Below are 20,370 nucleotides of genomic sequence, written 5' to 3'. Positions count from 1 at the left end.
CCCAGCTATAGTAATGCCCACAGAAAGCCCAGAACTAACACATTCCTGTCTTGAAACACTTGACCTGGTTTATGTCTGCGGGCCTGATCAAACAGACCAGGCCATAGAAAACACTGAGGAAGAATAGCTTATTGATGGCAATAGTTTTGTTAAAGATGGAGTCAGGAGGGCAGGGTGTGCTACTGTGAGTGTTCATAGTGTTATGGAAGCAAAACGTTTGTCACCCAACACTTCAGCCTAGAGGGTTGAGCTTACAGCCCTAACTTGAGCCTTAACCTTAGGGAAAGGAAAATTATAAATATATATACAGATTCAAAATATGCCTTCCTTGTTTTACATGTCCATGGAGCTGTCTGGAAAGAAAGAGGACCTTAAAATGCAAAAATTCCCCTTTAAAATATGGGGCTGAGATTTTACATCTCATAGAAGCAGCTCAAAACCCAGAACTAGTAGCAGTCATTCACTGCCATGTGCACCAAAAGGAAAATTCTCAAATTACCCAAGAGAACAACAGGGCAGATGGAGAGGCAAAGAAAGTAGCCCTGATGCACATACCATGTAGAAACCAACATTGACAAAATTCAACAACAAGCCATTTGGCTTCAGCAGACAATTAACCACCAATCCTCGCTAATCAATATGGGCAGGGAAATTGAAAACGGTTCTCTAGTTTGTTCTCTTGGAACCCACAAGGTTTAAAAAACTTTCTGACAGGAGGTTTTCATTTTATTACCCCTTTCTTTTCAGTCATATTTTTTCTAGTACTGCATTGTCTTCCCTACTCTTGTAAACTTGTGACTAAGACTTTTTGGTCCAAGAAGTAGACCTGGGACCAATAGGTCCAGACCTTTCATTCGGAAAATAGAGAAATATATTAAACATTAACCCTGAGATTAACAAAAATATATACCCAAGCAGAATGGCTTCTTGGCAGGAGTAACATCGCCTCCTCTGTCTTGTCAACAGTTAAAGAAGCCCTCCCAAAGTTAACCTGGTTCCTTCCCTTTCTAGGCCCTTTAATGGCTATTGTTTAGTCTTTTTTTTTTTTTTTTTTGGCTGTGCAGCACAGCTTGTGGGATCTTAGTTTGCCAATCAAGGATCAAACCAGGGCTCCCTGCAGTGGAAGCAGAGAGTCCTAACCACAAGACTGACAGGGAAGTCCCTTTAATGGCTGTTGCTGTTCTTCTCCTTTCTAGCCATTGTTTTTAACCTTTTTATTGAGTTTGTGTCTTCTAGGCTCCAACAGTTTGAAGTAAGGCTCGTGATGGCTCAAGGAATTCAGCCCATTCCAGCAGAGAGTGGCCCAGGTCCCTACAGGTCCTTGGGACAGTCAGCAAGGTACTTCTATGCCTCTGAGGCAAGCTAGGGTCTGTGGCCCCTGTCCAGCAGGAAGAAGTGTCAGAAGAAGAGACCTTCAGCCCCTTACTCCTTAAGAATACGGGTGTAGAGTCTCTCAGGGGCGAATGAGACAGGCTGGGACCTGGGACCCTTTGCTGCAGTGCTGCAGTGCTTGCACCTGTACACACCTCTCCTCAAGTAACAAAATACAAAGAAACTGTATGGGACTAAAAATAACTGTGTCCATGTGCAGTTGGGACAAATTCTAGACAAAAGATACAAAGAGACCAAAAAACCCAACTGCCACTTTTGAAGAGCCTGGAGCAAAAGCAGGGGGTTGAGAGCAAAATCAGGGTATAGCACATGCCCCCTGCACACAACACCACCTAAGGGGTGAGAAAACCACCTAAGCTACCCCTCTGGGCTGACCCCTGAACACATCCCTACCTTCACCCCATATAAGGAACAAGCTCGCCCCCTCAGGGAGCAAGAAAGCAGGGGAACCTATTGTTTGTTGTCACTCCCCCGATGCAGCAGGGGTCCCAATAAAGACTTGTCTGAATTTCTTGTCTGACCTCTAGTCAATTTCTATTGACTGGGGAAGGCCAAGAACCCTGGTCGGTATCAAGTTCATAACTTAACCATAGATGGAGAAAAAAAAACTATGGACTTAGATTTCATAAATGATGTCATTTTGAGAGCAAAAGGAATATGTATTTTGAATCTGCCATCCACTCCCCCTTTATCTTTGTCCCCTTGTGGAAATTAACTTTGATTTTCTCTTTTGTGATTTTGAGTGATGTTGCTTTCCAATGAATGGGATGGACTGGAAGCCTGGAAGGCATTTTCTGTAGACTACTTCCTTGAGAGTATTTGAAAATACATTAATGTGACATTAATGTCACAATAAGCTTTAACAGTTCTGAGAAAATTCCAATATGCAAACTTCCAAACAACAGTAATGAACAATGAAATTAGGTAAAATGAAAAATACTTCTTGACTCCGCACTTATCCTTCTTATTATCATTTTAAAGAATCAACAAAGGACAAATATGCCAGAATCTTTGATGATTTAAAAACTGCTATTTTAAAGTAGAATCTTATGTTGTCAGTTCTGCTTTATTGTTTTTTTTTATAAACTAACAAGTGACCTCTGGGCTTTATGCTTAAGGAGGATTTCAACACTCACAAAAATTGATCATGAAGAGTTATTTTAAGAATATACAATAAAAAAAAAAATAAAGCAATTATACCCCAATAAAGATGTTAAAAAAAAAAAAAAAAAAAAAGAATATACAAGATTGCTGTGTGGAAGAAGGTAGAAGACACCAGAAACATTTTATGTGTAATTTTATCCTTTTTTTTTTTTAAAGAACAACAACAACAAACAACATTATTGTCACAAGGAGTAACTTAAATATAGGAAGAAGAAAAGAGGGACTTAAAAAAGCCTCACAAGAGATGAGAGGTCAGTGTTTCAAAGTGTGTGGTATCCTTAAATCTGAGGTCAATGAATAAAGACTTACTTTTGTTCCAGTGACAAACACTAACAGAAATGAAAGAAGCAGAATGATGGTGGTGAGGCTTATACACAATCAGTCAATACAGAGAAGCACAAGCCACAGTCTACATGTTCAGGCTCTTTCTGCTTGGATTTCCATTAACCTTCCTTGATTAAGACTCTTCTAGCATGTAGTACACTGTGGGCTTTGTCTTTCTGAACTTATGCTGTTCTTCACTGTCAGTTACGCCACTCACCTTGCTAATCCACCAGTGGTATTCTGCTCACCATCTCTACCTCACCTCTTTGGAAAGCAATCAAGTGTTCCCAGACAAACCCTCTTGTGATTCTAGCTCTATCACTCTTTTCTAAGCTGTTAATGTTTCGGTATTTCCCTCTCTCATATTTTCCTTGTTCACCAAAAGGTAACTGCATCTCTTCTTCTCATTTACGATCAAAAGAGGAAAAAAAAAACAAACTAAGAGGCAATAAATTGTCACAGGGAGAGTCCAATTTGCCAAATGTTATAGTTCTTTCCAAGGTCGAATTCCTATGTTTCTGATTTTATCTGATTTTATTTTATCAGAGTAGCATTGCATATAAATTGTGTAATAATATGTCTGTATCAAGAACAAGGTAAACAATGTTATTAATTATAATGTTTTTGCTATTATAACCATATACAACCCAAAATATACAAATATATAATTTTATATTATGTCATAGTATAGTAAACTAATTTTGAGTGACATATTCTGGGACCTGTGCAAACACTTTACATAGATTATTCCATTTATTATTAGGAGGCAGCCCTAAAGATGCAATAAATGCACCATTCATGTCCTTCTTCACTCTGTCCCCCTGTCTCTCTCTGTCTCTTCCTTGGCTTCTACTCTTTCAATTTCTCATCTCTGTTTTTCAGGCATCTCCACTCAGCAGAGAACATACCCACCAGCTGCTCTATGGTCACATTACTTAGCTAATTGTCTAACCAAAGAGAGAACAAAGTTTCTCTCTCAGCTTCAGCTTTCAAACTCCCAAAGAAGAACTGTGATCAGCATACATCACCTGGTCCTCTTTGTACCTTTCATTATTGCACGGGGAGGGGGTAAGGGGTCATGACTTGAATGATTTGACACCCCACAAACTACATGAGCCCTTCTCAGAAAGAAGAGGGTGATATTTTAGACAGGTAAAACTGTCCAGTAAAATGGATATAAACATCTTTAAGCAGAGAAAAAAATGTAACTCATGGTCAGCCCCATAGTCAATAATGGTCATGCTAAACAAATTGTGGATTTTTGCTTATATGTGTGTAGTGTTGGGACTTTTATTTTCTTCCCCAGGGTTATATGGAAAGAGAAGAAATTATGGAGACAGGAGGGAGGATAGTGATAGAACAGACATGCAGAAAGGCTTCCAGTCTGTGATCTAGCCCTACACTTAACATGTTGTAAAATGGTGTGGTAGGCTGCTAATGCCCAGAGAGATGTCCATGTCCTAATCCCAGGAATCTGTACATGTTCCTTCATTTGGAAAGAGGACTTTGCAGAAGTAATTAAGTATCTTTGAGATCAGGAGATTGTCCTTCATTACCTGAGTGGACCCTAAATACCATCACAAGTGCTTGATAGAGACAGAAGGAAATCACAAACACACACACACAAAGCAGAGTATGATGTGAGCAAGGATGCAGAGACTGGAGTGATGCAGTCACAGACTGAGGAATGCTGGCGCCACTAGAAGCTGGAATAAGCAAGGAAAGATTTCCCCCCCAGAGTTTCTAGAGGAAATGAAACCCTGCAGACTTCTGGCCTCTAGAACTCTGAGAGAATGAAGTCCTATTGTTTGAAAATACCAAATCTACAAACTACCTTCCACAGGACATTGCTCATGGTTTTTACAAATCTTTGTAACTGATCATTGGAAGACTCTTTTCTTCAATGTCTCACCTGTTGTTAATAATCCCATACAGTTTTTCATCTTACATTTTGTAATTATCATATCTAGAAGTTTGATTTATGTCTTTTCTTGTAACTTTCATGTCTCCACCTTATGTTTTAAACAACTATAATTTAGTTATAACAATTGTTTTTACAATTCCAACGTGTCAATTATGGGTAAGTTTTGATTAGTTATTCTCTTTTATTACATGTCATGTTTTCCTATTTCTTTGCATACCTGGTATTTTGATTGGATGCCATGCATTGTGAATTTCACATTTTTAGATATTATGTATTTTTGGTTTTATATAAATACTCTAGAGCTTTGTTCTGGGATTTTAACTATATTAAAAACATTTCTTTTTCTTTCCTCTTGCTTCTAGTATTTGTTAGGTGGGACCAGAGAAGTGCGCATCGTAGGGCTCATTATTCCACATTACTAAGTAAGATCTTTGCATGTACTCTACTCAATGTCCCATGAATAATAAATGATGTTTTCCAGTATGCAAATTGGGAACAGGCACTATTCTTGTCCTGCTTCAATGTTGGCACTATTACCACTGATACTTTTTTTTTTTTTTGGCCACATTGCACGCCATGCGGGATCTTAGTTCCCCGACCAGAGGTTGAACACAAACCCAGGACCTCAGCAGTGAAAGCATGGAGTCCGAACCACTGGACTGCCAGGGAATTCCCAATCACTGATGCTTTTAGGTGGTGATCTTCTTCCCAAACTCAGGTATTTTTCTTCACATATACATGCTAATAAATATGCTGCGGATTCTAGAATTCTCTGTGTATCTCTCTCCTGTCCAGTACTACTACAATCTCTGGCTGCCTTGGTCCCTCCAGACTTTCAGCTCTGTCTTCTCAGTTCAGGGAGTTTTCTGAGTCCCTTCTCACCATGTCACAGCCTGGAAACACTCTCGAGGCTGTGAACTGGGGCAAGTCAGGACTTAGCTTATTTTTTTCCCTATTTCTCAAAGATCACTGCCCTTCACTCCCTAATGTCCAGTGTCATGAAACTGTTTTTCATATATTTTGTGTGCTTTTTGTTGTTTTAGATGAAAGAGTAAATGTAGTTCATGTGCACTCCAGCTGGCCACGAACATGTGCTATCTGAACTACATTCTGCTTGTAAGGTAATCTTGTATCTCTCTCTTTCACAAGATCGTGAGTCTTGACAGGTAGATTCTTTGTGGGTTTTCATCTTAATCTCTGCCCCTCATTGTTAACACAGTGTTTTGTATATATTAAGCATTTATTTAATATTTGCTGACTTTTGAACAGCTAAACAAAGCTCCAAATTGAGATTTGTTGAATGTTGTACATGTTTCCATAAATTACAAAGATGGAAATTTAGCTTCCCTCACCCCTTAGCCTCATTTTATAACTATGGCAGATATGGCCCACAAGGGTCCTTTCTAATAATACTTAGAGTCCAACATAAAATGCAGTTCTGTGTTTGACTTTAAGAAAATTACTTAATCAGCCTGTGGTGGATGGTTTACATCCATCTATAAAATGGATATAATAATACTGGCTGTAAATAAATGACTGTTGTGTGGCTAAGATGAAGACTCAGTTTGTGGGTAATAGAGTACCCTCAGCAACTTTCTAAAATATTAATGAAAACAATAATTTTGCATATAAATAGTTTGAGCAAAGGATTCAAATGCTTTCAAAGAATTCAAAGGAAAAAGCATAAGAGAATAGTCACTATTTCATGTTCAAATGGAAAACACAACTTTCTTAACTAAATATCTGCTGTATATGCAGGTCATCAATGTTTATAACTATGATGATGATATAACCAACACAGCTAACACTGCTACCCCAAAAGACTCATACTCCCACACTGCTGTATCCATTTTTTGTGTGTAACTCCATCCGTTATGTGCTTCTTAAAAACACAAAAGTTAAAATGCTATGCCCATTCCTCTCATATAGTACTTTTCTAAATACATCACAAAAAAAGCAGTTTTAATAATAATTCTTACCTTCTTTAAGCTCATAATTTAAAATATTATAAAAATATTATTAAAATGGACTTACTGTCCTAATTCTCTTTTTCATTTTTTTTAAAGATAGATAAGAATTTTGTTTAGTCTGCTAGTATTTACAGGTACCCCAAAAGTTAGCCAGCTCTCCTTCTAAGTAAAGATGAAGTCACTAAGCCACTTGCTCCAAGGTAGTAACTTCAGCATTTCTAAAACACCAAACTATTTTGGAAAGTATAAGAGCTCTTTCATTTCCCCTAGTAGCACACTTCAGCCTCAAGTTATGATAAACAGGCAGACAACAAATTAATGGGCATCATAATGTTAGGATTTGGCTAATCAACAAAAATTAAATGAACACAAGCAGCCTAAAGGAAGCAGAATGTGTGCAAAGGATTGTCATTTCAGCTTTAATTAACTTGGTCTTCACACAGATCATGCTGTCTTTTAAACCTGGCCAAACTCTTTTAAAGGTCTGAAGCTTTGGACTGGCTCTAAATGGCAAACCTGATTTACTGGAGAAGATTTCAGTTCACTTGCACTTGTTTACTTATTCAGAAAATAAGTTGAAAAAAAACAACATGCACATAAATTTTTAAAAAGTCCTAATGTTGAACTTCATCTAAAAAAACGATGAGCTATTTAAAATGCATGTTATATTATTTTTAATTGGAAAATTCAATTATACATGGTCTGCTTAAACATTCTGAAGTTATTATAGGTGAGAGAAATTCAATAAATTTATACTTGTTTTTCTGAAAGCATTTGTATTGTTCCCTTAGAGAAAGTTTGTAAACAAGTGTGGAAACAACAGCGAATAAGGCCTCAAACTGTTCTTGACACCAGTAAACCAGTACTCTGGAGAGGACGATTTCTGAAGGAAAAGTCATTACTCACAGAATAGAAAATGATAAGTTTTAGGACTATCTTACGACACTCCTGGTTTTAACTTATTTCATATGGAAATAAGGAATCATGGAAATTTATGGAAAAGGAATAATTTGGCAGAGCACTGCCACAATAAAATAAAAATCTATAATATGTTGACAGATATAACGCAAATACCAAGTGACACCTTGGGAAGTGCCATGGAGAAACGCTTGAGTAGTTTTAAAATTTTCTTTGATTATTGAGGAGCAAAGATTATTGTTTTGAATCATATGTTATTTATTGTTAATATTAAAGATAATTTGGTGGTGAGATTCAGACAAATGGGGTTGAAAGGTAGAAGAAATGACATTTGCAGCAGCTTTGCTTTCCGAATATTTTTCCTAAGTGTATTTTTACAGTGGACCAGTTTCATATGCTGTCAAAGAATAGCTACTTCTGTTGTCTTTTAGGGAAGGCTTTCCAGAGAAACTGCTTTTAAGCTTTAAAATGTGTGGCCAGTGAAAAGATGAAATGTCTGTATAATGCAATAAGGATGCAGATTAGAGAAAGATGTCAATCACAGTGGCTGGCCTGCTTTGGGATTAATCAGGCTGGTTAGGTTTGAATTTAACTGACATTTTGACTGTTACATATTTTAGAAAACAAGTACATGTCTGCTTAGCAATTCCTATAAACACCTATTTGACTTTTGTGCCACTGACACAACAGTATTTGTTTATGTTTCTATTATAATAATAATATGCTGGTGATACCAGTTTATTAAATTCTAATGGTTCATTTTAATCTATAAGATTTTGTATATTCCAACTAAGTGGTATATATAAGTGTCCCTGAATACCTAAAAAACAAATTTTCAGATCATTACATTAAGGTATTTGGAACTATTTGTCTGAAGACTAACACTTATAAGTGTCAAATAAAGATCACCTAGCACAGATTCTTTCAACCTGCTGATGGAAATTCTATGAAATAAATGCATATTTAAATGGAACTATCATCGCACATGCAGGTTACAAAAAGTTTGGAAGATTAGCATGATGCACTAGAAAACTATGACTTTAAAAGCAGATTAACTGTTTGAATTTTGGTTGTAACATGTTTCTGTTTTGCCAAATGGTGATACATTGTATTTTGGTGGGGGAACCTCACTCACTACTTTTTAGATTTAGGTGGAAACCTTACACCATTTTATGATTATCCTTCCAAGATAAGTGCAGATTAGAATTTCTACGCACAACTGGGTGGATAGAGACTATCTTTTTGTTCATACTTCTACATCATACTCCAGGTGTGCCTTGGTTTGCTTAAAAAATTTCAAAAACTTAAAACCTACATTAAATTTAATTTTCAAAAAACTAGATTAAATGTAATTAATAAAAGGAGTAATTTAACTTTTTTAAAGTTTGTAATTTAACTTTTTTAAATTAAAAAAGTTATTTCTCAGTTGTCAACGAGAGTACAGAGAATTTAATATGGTGAACTCATTAGTTTTAAAATTTGACTGAACTAAAGAGAATTTAGAAGGAATCTAATTTATTTTTAATTCAAATTTTATATGTTTCATTCTCCTCTGAAAGTGAAAGAGTCATATTGCTGAAACTCTCCTTTCTTCAGTCTTTGGTGGTTTTTATTTATAACAAAGATAAATGCTCATATAAAAGGCATGCTATATGTAACGATTTTTATAGTTTGATATGCTGCTTCATTTTAGGTTGAAATAAAATATTTATGATTTAAAAACTATACTGGGTTTGATAAAATATAAATTTCTAGCTTTATTTTTAGAAGAGGACCTGAATAAAGGGAGGAAGAGTGTATCTTGCCATGCTGCACTGTTAACCCACTGACAAAGATGGGTTAGAAGCTGTTAACACAGAAAGAGAGTAGTGAAGTTGTTTTGCTTATTTTGCAAATAAATACTGAAGGAGAGAATGCTGAGAAACCATGGGAAAATATTTTTTAAAGTTTATTCTATTACTTACTCAACTGGGAAAGAACAGAGTGGAATTATAAAGTGACACACAATGAAAGTATCCAGAGAGATACATGTGCAGAGGAAAAGAAATTACCTAGGATGTCTATGCTCTCTGGTGATAGAGACCTCAAGGGAAATACCCTCTTCAATTTGGGAAAGAGCATCACAACATATATTTGGTATCTTTCTGAGATTTCAGCTTTCTTATATTAAGGAAATGAAATATAATAACACACAGCTGTAAAAAGAGAGATTGTATTTAAATTTTATATCAACTGCCATATTGTTTAATACAAGTCATTTACCAGTGTATGTGTTTGAGACAATGAGCAGCTATTAACATATTGAATATATTAACACCAGCTCCAAAAGTCAGATTTTTGAGGATTTCTTTAACTTCATAGACACAGGGCCTGGCACTAAGGCAGCTGGGTCAAATTGGTACTACCTATTGTGCCTGGGACAATGCGAGGTGGTTTCTCATCCTTCATCTCATGTGTAACATCCTATCATAACTTGATGAAACAAGTTATTTCTTCCCTCAAATTACAGCTGAAGAAATTTAGAAAGGTGGTGATAATTTACCCCAGACCACACAGCTGGGTAATCTGACAGTGAATTCAAGTATGTCTCTCCAAACAGAGTGAATATGACTTACAGAAGAGAATATTATAAAATAAAATGGGCAGCTAAAAATAAAACAAGAAAAGCCAGATTCTATGGATGGAGGTGTCATATCTCTAAAGGACAGTTTTCTAAAGTCAGACACAGCACTGGCGACTCCTCTTTGCTGAGACACAACCTTACCTGCGACAAGTTGCTTTTCTGTGCATTCCTTCACTCCACTGTCAGTCCTAAATGAAACACTCCACCCCCTCATGTCAAGAGGCATTAGATTATATTTTTGATCTCTTTGTTCAATCAGTTTAAAGGACAAGATGTCAGAAAGATTGGCTATTGACTGGAAGCCCAAACCTTCTGCCTTGATTTCGGACCCTTAGCAATTTGGTTCCACCTATTTTTGTAACTGCACTTCCCAGTGCTCTGCTCACCAACAATCTACCACTCATTTCCTGACTAACTCCTATTCATATCAGATTCATTTCCACATTGGTGTTTCTATTCCCCCTGTTAAGCTCATTGACCACATGTGCTCCAGGTTCTAACCACTTTAAGAAGGAGAAAGGGGGTGCTTAGTTTACTTGGCAGTTGGGATATTGTAGACATATTCTCAAGCACAACTTCAGCATCTAAAAATATCTACCCATCCATCAACAAGAGTAGAGCAAATTCCTCTATTTAACAACACTAATTTAAATATATAAATGTAATATGAGAATTCTTTTTAATTTATTTTTTATTGAAGTATAGTTGATTTACAATGTTGTGTTAATTGAGAATATTTTATTTTAGTGACACGAAAAATATTTATATAATCTTTCTTGAGTTCACCTCCTAGCACCCCACCAATATCTCACTAATATCTAAAATCCCCCAACTCAGAACTCTCCTCCATGGGGACCATAAAAGTTAGACTATGGTGTGGCATAATAAAGCTAGAAATTTGTCTTAATAAATATGTAGCAATAGGGACTTCCCTGGTGGCCCAGTGGTTAATAATCTGCCTGCCAATGCAGGGACATGGGTTCAATCCTTGTGGGATTGAACAATCCACAATCTTCCTTCAATCCAGGAAGATCCCACATACCATGGAGCAGCTAAGCCTGTGCGCCACAGCTACTGAGCCTGTGCTCTAGAGCCCGTGAGCCACAACTACTGAACCAGTGTGCCACAACTACTGAAGCCCACCTGCCTAGAGACCGTTCTCTGCAACAAGAGAAACCACCTCAATGAGAAGCCCATGCACTGCAACAAAGAATAGACCCCGCACAGCAACGAAGTCCCAACGCAGACAAAAATAAATAAATAAAACATAAATAAATTTATAAAATAAAATAAAATAAATGTAGCAATACTATAAGGATGAAGACAGTATGGGAACATCTGAATTAAAAGTGCTGATTTTTAGATGAGACAATTTTAACTAGCATCACAAGAAGAAAAAAACAGGGTAATCTGTAGAAGATAGTGGCAAACAATACTTTTAAAAATTATTTATTTATTTATTTGTTACATATTTGGCTGCACTGGTTCAGGTCTTAGTTGCAGCACATGGGATCTTTAGCTGTGGCACGCAGACTCTTAGTTGCAGCATGCATGAGGGATCTAGTTCCCTGACCAGGAATCGAACTCAGGCCCCCAGCATTGGGAGCGCAGAGTCTTAATCACTGGACCACCAGGGAAGTTTCCAAACAATACTTATCTTGAATGGATTAAATTGGGAAATAAATTAAAGAGTAATTAATTGACAACAACATTTTACCAAAAAGTTTGTAATATGCTTTAATTTTTAAACCACACAATGGCAATGCAAACGACAAGTGAGTTAGACTTAAAATTTATATTAATACTAATAAAAACTAACATTCAATGGATATGGTGTTCCAGGCCCATTGTTTACTTTAACTATCATAGTTTACATTAACTATCATAATTTGTTTTGACTGTAACCCCAAGATGTAGGTACATTCCCATTTTACTCATCATAAAACTAAGGCAACAAAGTCCAAAACTACACAGCTAGAATGTGTCCAAGCTAGGAACTAAATCCACGTCCATCTGACTCTAAAGCTGATTGCTTAGTGTTCATAGATAAAACCCAATTACAAAATTCTATTGAGAAGAAACTCACCAAACTTTATTTCCTCTCCTGGGTTACATTTCAGTACACTTACTCCCTGTACATCTTATAATAAGAGGCAACATGTTAGAGGTGTTTTTAAATGCATGATGTAGCCTCTGCCCATTTTAATCTATAAAATAGAGAATTTTATTCAATCAATGAGATGGAACCTGTTATGATCTGACTTTAAATCCTCTTAGTGTCTCACTACGGAAACTTTTTCACATCAGGGAAAGAAATTAATTTTATCCAGGGAACACGTACATGATACTGAGCACTAAGAATTTCTGTGTGCTTAATTTAAGAATTTTGGACCAATGTTGGGAGGGGCACATTGAAGGATGTATCTCCAGGAAGGGACATTAGAAAGTGTTTTTTGGTTGGTTGGTTTGTTTGCCTGGTTTTTTGTTTTGTTTTTATTTGTTTAATTTTTTTAGAGTTGAAAATACAGAGTCTCTATCACATATTAGGAAATCAAAGTCTCTGGCTACTATTGGTTGTGCTGTTTGTCTGATAATATTTGGGCCCGTTGGGTTGGTATTGTATAGGCAACAAGCTGCCTCTGCTTGTTTTTTCCAGGAAGTGGTCTTGCTGTCTAAACAAAGCATCAGTTAATCACTGTTTTGGCAGGATTGAGATTTGTACCCCTGTCATCAGCTTGGGTGGCCAGGCCAGAATTTTTCACCTTATGAGTTTCAGATCAATCAATTGATTTTAGTTGCTAGTTTTATTCTGTTATATACTATGAAAGGTCATTTCTGAAGAGCCCCAATATAAGCTTTCTGCACTAGAACCTTTGTTTTTTTAGTGCCAGGGGAACTACATGAGAGTTTAATATAATTTATAAAAATTTAGATAAAGCAAATTCTCAAAAAGATATTATTTAAAGTTCAGATAAAGTTCTTTCCTCCATTCAGAATATTCGTGTTGACCACCAACATGGCAGCACTGGCATTCAAAATTGTGTATTAGTAGATATTGCTGCATTATAAACACCACAAAATTTCAGTAGATACAACAATAAGCACGTGTTTCACTCAGTGTCCATAAGCTGTCTGCATGTGGGCTGCTCTGGTGGGAATGGCTGGGTTTACCCCAAGCTGAGATTTGTGTTCACATGTGTCTCATCTTCCTTGGCCCAGAGGGCTTCTCAGGCCGTATTCTTCTCATGGAAATGGCAGAAGCATGAGAGGAGGTAAGCACATTGCATGCCTTTTCTTACTATATTTCCACTATATCACATTGGCCAAAGCAAGTCACATGGCCAGGGCCATAGTCAAAAGATGGAGAAGTATACTCTGTTCTCTACACTATGGTAAAAATATGGATGTATAATGCTACTACAGGTGAGTGAAGATTGGATACATAACTTGAGATCGAAATGAAATTTCTACAAAATAAAAATAACTTTGTTGGAGAGAATAAATATCCTCAACCTTCATCATCATAAATTTGTTTGTAATCAACTGCTTCCTATCACTCATTTCCTGTTCATTCCAACACCTGGCTCTTTCTCCTAGAATGTTTTGCTTCTTCTTCTTAACCTGATATATTTTTACTCATTTTTTAAGCTCAACATATGCATCATCTTTTATTAGCAAGTAAATTCTGACCATTCTGGTTGAGGTCAGGTACACATTCATGCTCCCCAGCATGACACTTACCATGCTGCACTGTGATGATACATATGCCAGACTCCCCAGAAGGCTGAGAGCTCCTTTAAATCTTTTGTTTCTAACATTGCACCTAGGATGTAGCAAGAGCTCATTATACATTTATTGAATGACACAAAAAATGAAAACAAAAGAAGAAAAGACAAAACGAATCTCTGCCTTCAAACTTCTGTCCTATGCTCTAAAAAAATATTTTTTCTCAATAGTTTTATGCAAGTGAATTTGATTTAAGAAACTTATATTCTTGCAGAAATGAAGTAACATAACTATTACATTCCATTTACTGTTATCACCTTTTAAACAATGCAACATGTATTTATTCTCTAAAACTAATTGCATTTTTGTTTTACATACAACTATGTGTAAGAGATCAATATGAGTAGGCATTACGTATACAAGTTTGGGCTTGGTTACTAATCATATGCAAACAACTGAATTGCTACACTGGAAAGGAAATACATCATTTAATTATTATGAGTGGCTGTTAAGGACTACTTGATAATATCAGGCATCATTCTTTTAAATTATAAAATGGGAATCATTGAAGCAATTAAATCAAAGTACTCAAAACTCATTAAAGAAGTATGAAAACAAACCTTAGAATGACTCTATCAAGTAAGTTTCTTTTATTCAGTAAACAAAAACAAAACAAAACCTGTTATTAAATCTAGCAATAAGCATAGATTTCCCAGCTAGGAATAATTTTTGAAAATAGTTATCTAAACCAGAATTACGTTAATATTTAGTCCCAGAGATTTACTAAAATATGAATCATGGGAGGGAAGTAATGGCACCGGGTGTGAATGTTGGTCTGGAGACATTCAAGATGGTGGAAGAGTAAGACAGGAGATCAACGTCCTCACCACAAATACATCTACATGTTGAACAACTCCTGCAGAACACCTACTGAACACTGGCAGAATACTTCAGACTTCCCGAAAGATATATATATATATATATTTTTTTCCTTTTTCTCTTTTTGTGAGTGTGAATGTCTATGCTTCTTGTGTGATTTTGTCTGTATAGCTTTGCTTTTACCATTTGTCCTAGCATTCAGCCTGTCTGTCTTTTCTTTTGTTTGTTTTTTTAGTATAGTTTTCAGTGCTTGTTATCATTCATGGATTTCTTTTTTTGTTTAGTTGCTCTCTTCCTCCTTTCTTTTTTATTACTGCTTAATTTTTTTAAATAATTATTTTATTTTAATAACTATTTTATTTTATTATGTTCCATCTCTCTTTCTTTTTCTTTCTTTCCTTCATTCTTTTTCTTTTTTTCTCTCTTTTCTTCTGAGCCTTGTGGCTGACAGGGTTTGGTCCTCCAGCCATGTCAGGCGGGTGCCCCTGAAGTGGGAGAGGTGACTTCAGGATATTGGACCACCAGTCATTTCCCAGTTCAACATAATATCAAGTGGCTAATGCTATCCCAGAGATTTCCATCTCAATGCTAAGACCCAGCTCCACTCAATGATCAGCAAGCTACAGTGCTGGACACCCTATGCCAAACAAATAGCAACACAGGAACAAAACCCCACCAATTAGCAGAGAGACTGCCTAAATTCATAATAAGGTCACAGACACCCCAACACACATCACCAGATGTGGTTCTGCCCACCAGAAAGACAAGATCCAGCCTCATCCACCAGAACACAGGCACTAGTCCCATCAACCAGGAAACCTACACAACCCACTGAACAAACCTTACCACTGGGGGCAGACATCAAAAACAATGGGAACTACGAACTTGAAGCCTGCAAAAAGGAGACCCCATACACAGTACGTCGAGCAAGATGAGAAGACAGAGAAACATACAGCAGATGAAGGAGCAAGGAAAAACCCATGAGACCAAATAAATGAAGAGGAAATAGGCAGTCTGCCTGAAAAAGAATTCAAAGTAATGATAGTAAAGATGATCCAAAATCTTGGAAATAGAGTGGAGAAAATACAAGAAACATTTAATAGGGACCTAGAAGAACTAGAGAGCAAACAAACAATGATGAACAACACAATAAATGAATTAAAAATCCTCTAGAAGGAATCAATAGCAGAAAAACTGAGGCAGAAGAACGGATAAGTGAACTGGAAGATAAACTAGTGGAAATAACTACTGCAGAGCAGAATAAAGAAAAAAGAATGAAAAGAATTGAGGACAGTCTCAGAGACCTCCGGGAAAACATGAAACACACCAAGATTCGAATTATAGGGGGGTCCCAGAAGAAGAAGAGAAAAAGAAAGGGACTGAGGAAATATTTAAAGAGATTATAGTTGAAAACTTTCCTAATATGGGAAAGGAAATAGTCAAGTCCAGGAAGTGCAGAGAGTCCCATAGAGAATAAATCCAAGGAGAAACATGCCTAGACATATTAATCAAACTATCAAAAATTAAATACAAAGAAAAAATATTAAAAGCAACAAGGGAAAACAACAAATAACATACAAGGGAATCCCCATAAGGTTAACAGCTGATTAACTTTGGCTTGTTGAAACTCTGCAAGCCAAAAGGGACTGACAGGACATATTTAAGGTGATGAAGGAGCAAAAGATACAACCAAGATTACTGTACCCAGCAAGGATCACATTCAGATTCAACAGAGAAATTAAGACCTTTAGAGACAACCAAAAGCTAAGAGAATGCAGCAACACCAAACCAGCTTTACAACAAATGCTGAAAGAACTTCTCTAGGCAGGAAAAACAAGAGCAGGAAAAGATCTGCAATAACAAACCAAAAACAATTAAGAAAATGGTAATAGGAATATACATATTGATAACTACGTTAAATGTAAATGGATTAAAAGCTCCAAGCAAAAGACATAGACTGGCTGAAAGGATACAAAAACAAGACCCACATATATGCTGTCTACAAGAGACCCAGCGACACATACAGACTGAAAGTGAGGGGATGGAAAAAGATATTCCATGCAAATGGAAATCAAAACAAAGCTGGAGTAGCAATTCTCATATCAGACAAAATAGACTTTAAAATAAAGACTATTACAAGACACAAAGAGTGACACTACATAATGAACAAGGGATCAATCCAGGAAGAAGATAAAACAATTGTAAATATTTATGCATGCAACAGAGAAGCACCTCAATACATAAGGCAAATGCTAACATCCATAAAAGGGGAAATCGACAGTAACACAATCATAGTAGGGGACTTTAACACCCCACTTTCAACAATGGACAGATCATCCAAAATGAAAATAAATAAGGAAACACAAACTTTAAATGACACATTAAACAAGATGGACTTAATTGATATTTAAAGGACATTCCACCCAAAACAACAGAATAACTTTTCTTCTCAAGTGCTCATGGGAAATTCTCCAGGATAGATCATATCTTGGGTCACAGATGAAGCCTTGGTAAATTTAAGAAAAATGAGATTGTATCAAGTATCTTTTGAGACCACAACACTATGAGACAAGATATCAATTACAGGAAAAATATCTGTAAAAAATACAAACACATGGAGGCTGTACAATACACTACTAAATAACCAAGAGAACACTGAAGAAATCAAAGAGAAAGTAAAAAACTACCTAGAAACAAATGACAATAAAAACATGACTTCCCAAAACCTATGGGATGCAGCAAAAGCAGTTCTAAGAGGGAAGTTTATAGCAATATATTCCTCCCTCAAGAAACAAGAAACAACTCAAATAAACAACCTAACCTTACACCTGGAGCAATTAGAGAAAGAAGAACAATAAAACCCAGAAGTTAGCAGAAGGAAAGAAATCATAAAGAGCAGATCGGAAATAAATGAAACAGAAATGAAGGAAACAATAGCAAAGATCAATAGAACTAAAAGCGGATTCTTTCAGAAGATAAACAAAACTGATAAACCATTAGTCAGACTCATCAAGAAAAAAAGGGAGAAGACTCAAATCAATAGAAATAGAAATGAAAAAGGAGAAGTAACAACTGACACTGCATAAATACAAAGGATCATGAGCGATTACTACAAGCAATGATACACCAATAAAATGCACAATCTGGAAGAAATGGACAAATTGTTAGAAAAGCACAACCTTCTGAGACAGAACCAGAAAGAAATAGAAAATATAAACAGACCAATCACAAGCATGGAAAATGAAACTATGATTAAAAATCTTCCAACAAAACAAGCTCAGGACCAGACGGCTTCACTGGCGAATTCTATCAAACATTTAGAGAGGGGTTAACACCTATCCTTCTCAAACTCTTCCAAAATACAGCAGAGGGAGGAACACTCCCAAACCCATTCTATGAGGCCCCAATCACACTTATACCAAAACCAGACAGAGATGTCACAACAAAAGACAACTAGAGGCCAATATCACTGATGAACATAGCTGCAAAAATCCTAAAAAAATACTTGCAAACAGAATCCAACAGCACATTAAAAGGATCATACACCATGACCAAGTGGGATTTATCTCACATATGCAAGGATTCTTCAATATACGTGAATCAATCAATGTGATAGACCACATTAACAAATTGAAAGATAAGAACCATATGATCATCTCAATAGATGCAGAAAAATCTTTTGACAAAATTCAACACCAATTTATGATAAAAAACCCTCCAAAAGTAGGCATAGAGGGAACTTACCTCAACATAATAAAGGTCATATATGACAAACCCACCGCCAACATCATTCTCAATGTTGAAAAGCTGAAACCATTTCCTCTAAGATCAGGAAAAACACAAGTTTGTCCACTCTCACCAATATTATTCAACATAGTTTTTGAAGTTTTAGCCACAGCAATCAGAGAAGAAAAAAAATAAAAGGAATCCAAATCAGAAATGACGAAGTAAAGCTTTCACTGTTTGCAGATGACAGGATACTATACATAGAGAATCCTAAAGATGCTAAAAGAACCTCTTGCAAAGTTCCTTAAAAAAACTAAAACTACAACCACCACAAGACCCAGCAATCCCACTACTGGGTATATACCCTGAGAAAACTGTAATTCAAAAAGAGTCTTGTACCACAATGCTCATTGCATCTCTGTTTACAATAGCCAGAACATGGAAGCAACCTAAGGTGCTTTTTCCATTCATTGACAGACGAATGGATAAAGAAAATGTGGCACATATATATAATGGAATATTTCTCAAACATAAAAAGAAACGAAATTGAGTTATTTGTAGTGAGGTGGATGGACCTAGAGTCTGCCCTACAGAGTGAAGTAAGTCAAAAACTGAAAAACAAATACCATATGCTCACACATATATATCGAATCTGAAAAAAAAGAAATGGTTCTGAAGAACCTAGGGGCTGGGCAGGAATAAAGACGCAGATGTAGAGAATGGACTGGAGGACACAGGGAGGGGGAAGGGTAAGCTGTGATGAAGTGAGAGAGAGGCATGTACATATATACACTACCAAATGTGAGATAGATATCTAGTGGGAAACAGCTACAAAGCACAGGGAAATCAGCTCAGTGCTATGTGACCAGCTACAGGGGTGGGATAGAGAGAGTAGTAGAGAGACACAAGGGGGAGGAGATATGGGGTTATATGTATATGTATAGCTGATTCACTTTGTTCTAAAGCAGAAACTAACACACCATTGTAAAGCAGTTACAGTTCAATAAAGATGTTTAAAATAAAATTTATATGGAGAAAAAAAAATTTAAAAAATTAAAAATAAATAAAAATAAAAATACTTTCACAGCACCATCCAGATATGTTTGACCAAATACCTGGATACTGTGGCTTAGCCAAGTTGACACATACAATTAACCCTCACAATATCTGAGCCATAAAAATTAAATACCATTGGCCACATTGGGAGAGAAAATTGTGCTGAATAGGAAGGAAAGATTTGTTAGAAAATGCTTAACATTTCAGAACAAAACTTTAACCATGGTGATGCCTCTGATTTACCACAATTAAAACTATGTCTTAAGTGTTATGTTTAAATTGTTCTTTTCTCCTAAGAATCTTGAATTTACCCCAGTGTAGTCATACCATATGTGTATTGTTCTTTGTTTTAAAGGTCATTAAAATGAGTACATTGCTTATAAAAAAAATATGTCATGTAATTTAAAAACATATATATGTAACCCTAAAGATTTTCAGTGTTTTAGCAATCTTAGCTTCATGTTTGTGTCATAGCTTCTCATTAAGAATTTGAAAAGTATTTATTACTTTAATCATTATAGTAATCAAATAACTTTAAAATTTTCTATTTCATTTGACTTTATCAAGAAATGCACATTGTTATTCAAGTAATTCTATGAAGATTATTTCTGTTCAATTATTTTGAAGTAATAAAATAAAAAAAATCTATACCAAGAGTATACATGTGT

At 36.0% G+C, this 20,370-nt stretch overlaps 1 protein-coding gene and 1 pseudogene across 1 annotated transcript in view; one reads left to right on the top strand and one right to left on the bottom strand.

The window, feature by feature from the left end:
* KHDRBS2 (KH RNA binding domain containing, signal transduction associated 2) overlaps positions 1–20,370 on the bottom strand; it is a 684,497-nt gene that overhangs the window by 89,293 nt on the left and 574,834 nt on the right. The window lies entirely within an intron of this gene.
* LOC132431846 (SS18-like protein 2 pseudogene) overlaps positions 1,265–20,370 on the top strand; it is a 71,827-nt pseudogene continuing 52,721 nt past the window's right edge.

The sequence above is a fragment of the Delphinus delphis genome, chromosome 10 (genome assembly GCF_949987515.2).
Source record: "Delphinus delphis chromosome 10, mDelDel1.2, whole genome shotgun sequence".
Classification (NCBI taxonomy): Eukaryota; Metazoa; Chordata; class Mammalia; order Artiodactyla; family Delphinidae; genus Delphinus; species Delphinus delphis.
This window is presented reverse-complemented; position numbering and strand designations above follow the sequence as displayed.